We start from the raw sequence: 7,531 nt of genomic DNA, 5'->3' as shown, positions 1-7,531 counted from the left end.
TGCTGCTAAGGTGAAGCATACCTTCATCAAACTCTGAGGCAGGGAGGGGAGAAGTCCCTCTGATCCCATTAGACATCTACATCTAAGCTGCTCACCCTCTGCTCCTCTGGTACTCATGGAGAGAACTCAGTATTTCATCTGCAACTCATCACTCCAAAATAGGTCAGATGACTCACACTCTAAATGCCTGTTTCTTCCCATTGACAATAAAGGGAGCCTGCAGTAATTATCTCAGATTCAGACATTGACATGTGGTTGAAAGAATTTCACTCCAAGCATCATTAGACAAGCTTCAAAAATGTGTTTTTATATCTGATTGTTAAATTAAATATCTAATGCAACACAAGATCCTAGTAGAGACTGGCTCAGGTAGTTTTCAGTCTTGGTTAACTAATTCCAGGCAACTTTGGGTTGCCTTGCAGGAGCTACAAAAATAAATAGAAGCTGCAGACCTTGGCCCTCAGTAGAATTTTATATTAAGAGTTTAAAAATATGCCAAGTTGCTTCAATGACAGGATAGCCTTTGATGCATCTTGCTCAGTGCTACATGCTCTGGATGATCTCTCCAAAATGGTATCAGGTATGTTCCATAGATAATCATATTGAATGGACAAGAGGTTTCAAATTCTTGCTATTATTTTTTATTGGAAGGCTCTCACCCCACTGACGAACCATATAGGTTACAATTCATCACCATATTCAAACTTAAATGTACATGTCTATGGTATAATCTAGGCTCCCATTATAGCTGATGTAGGCAATGGAGACTGGAAAGCAATTCTATAGCAGGTATCTGTTGTTCTCAAAATGTTCATGATTGTTAACAGCTATTAAAAACATGAATAACAATAGCTATTTTCAGAATAGCTGCCCTCATAGATTACATCAGTCCATACAGCTACATACAATCTATGAGGGAAATGCAGTTGTCTGTGAGGTGAGAACTAGACAATTGGACTCAACAACTCTATAAAGAAATACAGACAAAACATGAAAAAAACAAATTTCTGATATTTGAACCCAATTTGGATTTTCATGTAGGCTGAACATGAGTTTTACTTTTGGAATGTTACCTGGAAATTACATTTAACTTTTGAATGAGTAGAGTGATATACATATATATATTTGTATATATTGTGTGTGTGTGTGTGTGTGTGTGTGTGCATTTATAAGTGACAATAAATAGAATTTCTCTCTTTTGTGCTACAGAGATGATATTATGTTCTGAAGCAGTGTCCCAACACTAAGCAAGGGGATTGCTGCAAGGAGGTAGCATGGGCTGCAGAACTGTCAGGGTAGTAAGTAATAAACAACACTGACCTGGACTTGGGACACCAGGACTGTACTGCAGTCTTTCTGTTTAGGAAGATGAGTTTTCTTTGTTTCCATTTCTCCATCTCTAAAATGAGATCTCTCCTTTGTAATGCCTTTGATGAGAAGCCCCACCTAACAGAAAGATGTTTTTGTTTGTTTCCAAGTGAACCACAGCTATTTCAAGTAACTTTAGCTAGGCAGTAATCGGTCAGTGTGAACTTTGCAGCTTCTGGAATATGTGATAAAATGCAGGCACAGCAAATGACCCTCTGGAAAATCCCCAAGCACTGTTTTTGCCTTCCAGAGGAAGAATGAAGTGTTTCTGTGCAGTACATCACAGGCTGCTCTGTTGGGAAGCACCACAAGGTAGTGGCTTGGGATAGTTCAGAGAAATTGCATGGGCCAGACAAGTTTCCTCCTAGCCCCTGTCCTTGGTAAGCCCTTCAGTTCAGCATTATAGAAAATGTATTTTTCAAAGCTATGCTTGCTTGTGGCATTGATTTGTACTTAATTACAACACAGCCATTGCAAACATAATGACTTCTGACTGATAAGTCACCCAAGGAATCATCATACCCTAATGAGAACTCCATAATGCTTGGTGAAAGCCTCAATCACTTCTAACATGCTGTGTAATTGTCATTTACACAAGGGAAAATGATGGAAAAAAGAGTATTTTGCACTTACATTAATGAAATCTGCTTGAAGCCAGGCTGGGTGCTCTGCAACTTGCAGGAGAAAACCAATTCTCAAGAGAATGTTTATATTAAATGTCCCTCACGCATTTTCCATTATAAAAAGTATAACTTAAACTATTTTAGGATGGAATAATCTAAGCTGGAAGGGAAATACTGAAATAGGCTAAAAGAGACCTGATGTGTTTAGCTGGACAAAGGGTTACAAACTTGAAAACCTCTGGCATCTCCTTTTCCATCATTTTCACTACTGTCAGCATGAATAATAGAGTTGATTTTTGTTGATAATGAAGCAGCTGCATAACAAAGTACATAACAAAGCTGAAAAACAGCTTGCTCATTTTGTTTTCAATCAAGAAATTCCTTCCAACTGCAGAAAAAGTAACCATGTCTGCTGAAATTTTATAAGCCATATCTCATCAGCTCATAGTTCAAATTTTGGTGGGAATTTTCAAGAGGGATTTCAAAGCCAAAAATATATGTTAAGTATAAATTATAGTTAGAAAAAAGAACCTTTTATGTAGTAAAACAAAATATCGTTTTTGCAGTCCCAAACCCAGAAGCCTTAACTCTCTGGAGTTTCTTGTTCAGCATGTGCCTGTTTGGTTTCTTTTCATAAGGATTTTAATAATTACTGAACTACGTTTGGAGACTAGGAGCTTCTCAGGAAATTACAAAGGCACATTTGAGTAGAAGTCATCTAAGCTAGCCTAGACTCACTTTATATTCTACAACAGATATTTTAGGGGGGAGGGGGGAGTCCCAGAAAGCTTGTTAATATTCAAGCATCACTTCTTCCAAGCTCAAGATCTGTGCATCCCTATGAACAAGAAGTCAAGCAAAGGGGCAGGAGACCTGCATGGATGAGCAAGGTGTCCCTGGCGAAACTCAGACAGAAGAAAAATGTGTGTAGAATGTGGGAGAAGGGACAGATCACTTGGGAGAAATATAGGAACGCTGTCAGACTATACAGGTATGTGATGAGGAAGGCTAAGGCCCATTCAGAATTAAATTTGGCAAGGGATGTGAAGGAAAACAAGAAGGGCTTCTTCAAATACATTGGTAGCAAGAGGAAGACTGGGGAAAATGTGGGCCTGCTGCTGAATGGGGTAGAGGCCCTGGTGATGAAGGATACAGAGAAGGCAGAGTTACTGAATGCCTTCTTTGCTTCAGTCTTTACTGCTAAGGCCACCACTCAGGAATCCCAGATCTTGGAGACAACAGAGAAAGTCTGGAGAAAAGTAGACTTTCCCTTGTTCAAGGAGGATTGAGTTAGAGATCATTTAGGCAAACCTAACACCCATAAATCCAGGGGCCCTGATAGGATGCACCCATGAGTGCTGAGGGAGCTGATGGATGTTATTGCTAGGCCACTCTCCATCATCTTGAAAAGGTCCTGGAGAACAGGAGAGGTGCCTGAGGACCGGAAGAAAGCCAATGACCCTCGCTGCGACACAGAGCTGCTATGGGAGCCAGACCATGACAAAGCTGTCTGGCACGGTGTAGTGAGCTGACACTGCGGAAAATGTCTAGGGAGACATCCCTGCTGCTATTAGCACTGCCATTCGCAGTGCAGCACAGCACATGAACCAGGACATTGCTGGCATAACAACATCATCTCCCACCACCCTGACAGTGCAAGTTCTCAGGATTTGTCTGTGTTTCTCTTGGCATGAGCTGTGCATTCGGGAGACACCCAAACTTCTTCACAAGTGCTTGGGTGACACCATGTTCAGCTCAGGCTTGGGCATGCTATCACGGGCAGAGGAGCATCAATGCGATGTCACGGTTGCATCATAAACATTGGCTGAGCTCAGCTCTGGCAATGCCAGAGCATTAGTTCAGGTGTCTTAAAGTGATGTCATCATGGCGTCATAACCATGGGCCCCTTTGTAAGGTGGGATGGGAGAGGCTTGTGTGTCACTTTACCTGCGAGCAAGCAAGCGAGCGAGTGAGCGAGCAAGCGAGCGAGTGGGTGAAGAGCGTGTCACTTGAGCTGACAGGAAAGAGGAAGGAAGCAGGGTAGGAGCTAGCTCCTTCAGTCTCTGCCCAGTCTCTCCTCCCCTCATGGTGATCTCCCCGTGTTGGTTGGCCTCCCCAGTGCCCACAAAGCACTACATGCTCCCTCACTGTGGTACGCCTGCCCAAAAATATCTGAGTGTGTGCACTGCCAGTGGGATTGCAGGGTATGATTGAACTCTGCCCTCTCTTTCCCAGGCCTGCTAGGAGTGCAAGCACTGTGCAACCGATGGCCCTTTTCAGCCCAGAAAGCTTACGGGTAGATTTTGAGCAACCGGGGCAGACGAGGGAGCATCTTGGCCTACCACGAGCAAAGCCAGCCCTTGGAGGTCTTTTTAAATACACTTTGGTTGAGGTGTTTCAGTCCGGTGGAGACAGGTTTCACTGGGAGTGTTGGTGTCGGAGTATGAGGGCTCTTCCTCATAGCTCTTTGCTCATGTTTTTGACTGAACTGTTCAAGCAGGGAGAAGACTGAGGGACAATCATTGTCTCCTTATCAGGTGTGCTCCCTTGAGCCACGATGCAGGTTTGGAGGGTGATAGCCATGTCCTTCCTCCATGGACTGAGCTATTCCATCCCCTTCCTGCTGGTGGTGATCCTCATGGCATGGAGAAGAGTCGACGAGGCTGAGGTAAAGAACCCCGGGTGTGCATCTATGTTGCCCTCCATCGGAGTGGGCAGCAACAGGGACCTGAGCACTCTGCTCAAAATCCTTCCCAGGCAGTTCCCCTGATCTTCCTCTTTCTGGGGTGCTCATACCAAGACCAGGGTGGATCCTGGTGGGGGGAGATGCTCCCTGCTTAACCGAGTGCTTTCTGTGCATGTGTAGGGGACTGCTGAGAGGAAAAGCAGGCCAGGAGGCAAGAAGGAGAAGCCCAGAGGTGAGCAGCCCCATCCCAGAGTGCAGGATTATCCTGCAGCAGGTCCCTCACAAGAAATCCCACAGCTGCCTGCACCCACATACCTCTTCCCTACACAAATCTCTGCAGAGGGGCTGCCCTCACTCACTACGTCTCTGCCTCCTCTTCCAGCAGCTCCCTTCTTCCCCTCGGCAGACAGGAAGCATTCCGCTGAGAGCCGGGAGGCCTGGTAAGCAGGACCCTTGCCTGCAGACGTCTGACCCCCTGGCAGCCCCTGGGATCAGGATCCTACTACTCTGTGCCTCTACCATGTCCAGATGCCCCATGACCTTGGCAAGACCCAGGGAGGGTGACAGCAGGATGCAGCACAGAGCCAGGCATGGTCCTGAGGACCTGCAGCGGCTAAGCAAGGGGTGGGTGGTGGGGGTCAGGAAGGGAGAGCCATGGCTTTGGGAGGGCCAGACTAAATTCACAGGCTGCCCAAGAGATGACTGAAGCCTGCTGCTGCTCACGCACACACCATAGCCCTCCTTGCCCACCGGTGCAGCCCAGCCCCAAGGCCCACTCTGCCCAAAGCCTGCACCACTTCAGGGCTTGCCTGCCCCACAGCTTCTCGCTTGGCAACAAAAGGCAGTCCTGGAGTCCCTCCTCACCTCCTTTCCCCCTCACAGCTCGAGGAGCAAGAAGACTTGGTCCACCAACCGACTCCTGCCGTGCTGCCTGTGGAAGACACCCAGACCCTGCTGGGTCTTCCCTGCCCAGCACCAGCCCCTCACGGCTCCCACTTCCACACCAGGGCTGGCCAAGGTCATCTCTCCTGCAGCCCCAGCAGCATCTCCACCACACAGGCAGACTCGTGTCCGTTTTGGTGCAAACCAGACGGTGTTCCTAAGCGATGAAGGCCATGAGCTGCTAAACTGCGTCCCAAAGGCCCCACACAAGGACTGGCCAGCACACATCAGACGCAAGTCCATCCTCCATCTGCCAGCAGAACCAGCAGTGGCTGTGAAACCTTCCCCTACAGCTGGCCCCGTCCTGCTCAGAGGGGAAGGCAGAGCTCTGCCTGTGTCACTTCCTGGGCAGCCAAGGGCACAAGGGCAAGAAGACACCCCACATCCCTCCTGCCTTGCTGTGACACAGCAAAGATGCAGCTCCAAGGACACCCAGAGGCCTCCAGAGGCACAGAAGCCAAAACAGGAACAACCTGCACCCTCCACTGGCCCTCACATGCCCAGTGTGGAAGAGTCTGCCAGACGCCTGCAGGGGCACTCCTGGGGCAGCAGAGGCTCCAAGGCACCATCTTTGTCCGAAGCCAAGGGAAGAGGAATCTGGGGCATGCAGCGGGCACAGCAGCTGCAACAGGGAAGCAGCGAGGGACAGGAGCATGACAAGAAGGAAAGGACTCCTTCGCGTGCAAAGGAGCCAGCAGCATGCTCTCCCTCCACGAGTGTGAGATCTGTGCAGAGAGCTGAGCACATGGACTTTCCTCCACACTCGGCCCCCACAGCGCCCCTGCCACCACAGCCACGGCCATCCTGCCCTCCTCAGGAACCCAGGGGCTGGAGAGCTGTCTTGCAGCCCCTGCTTTGCTCAGGCTGCAGCCGCGCACTGCTGAGAGGAATCCAACAGTGCGCTAGGAGGTGCTGGTCCCAGCTGAAGAAGAAATGCAGAGCAAAGAACAGCACCAGGAAAGGGGACGTTCCTGGGAAAAGCAGAGGATTCGGCACCCGTGGGCCCTTCTGGAGGAAAGCAGCAGCAGCTGCTGCTCACTCCCCAGGCTGAAGACCACGCGCCCCTCAAGGCTGTAGTGCTGAGTCTGTGACAAAGAGGTGCAAACAGAGGGCTTAGCACCCATGGGCAGTTCTGGAGGAGAGCAGGTGCCACTCCCCCTCCGCAGGAGAAGGTACATGTGCTCTTCAGATCCATGGTCTTGAGTATGGTTATGGGGCAGACAAGGAAGATGCTTGCGGCAGGAGCTTCCCATGCCTCCCTGTCACCAAGGCTGCCGGTGCAAGTCCCCAGCACAGAGAAGCCAGCATCCAGTCAGGGGGAGGATGGCAGCAGTGTGGCAGTTTGTGCCTCCTCCTGTGAACACCACACTCAGAAGCCAGAGCAGAGACAGAGATGTAGGGAATGCCAGCAGTGATGTCGCCCAAACACTTGGCTCACTGCCAGCACACGCACACTCCCCAAAGGCTCCCACATGAGTGGACTCTCACGGCACGCCTGGCTCACAGCGAGGGTTTCCTTGCATCCCTGTGCAGCTGAGGAGCTGCCAGGGCTCTGGCATGGGATGGAGAGCCAGGCCCTTTCCCTGGGAGTTCCCAGGTGGCTGGAAAGGCAGCAGCCTGCCCAAAGCCTGTGTGGGAGGCCTGAGAAAGTGCCTGCTTGGTGTTACAGGCACCCTCAACGAAACACTTGACTAAGGACTGCTAGCTTCAAGAAAGCACTGCACGGCAGGACACTTGAGGCACCAACAACGTGTTGGCAGCAAGTCTTGCTGCTAGGTGCCACGGGCCCTGGCACACCGCAACTCCCTGGTGCCGAGGGATCCCGTGTGCCCGTGTCCTGGCAGCCACAAGTTCACCACTCTGTCCACAGCACTGCCTGCATAGGCTCTCTTGCTGCTGGCAATCCAGTTCC

Source organism: Rhea pennata, chromosome 3, assembly GCF_028389875.1.
Source record: "Rhea pennata isolate bPtePen1 chromosome 3, bPtePen1.pri, whole genome shotgun sequence".
NCBI classification, from domain to species: domain Eukaryota; kingdom Metazoa; phylum Chordata; class Aves; order Rheiformes; family Rheidae; genus Rhea; species Rhea pennata.
Note: the sequence above shows the minus strand (reverse complement) of the source record.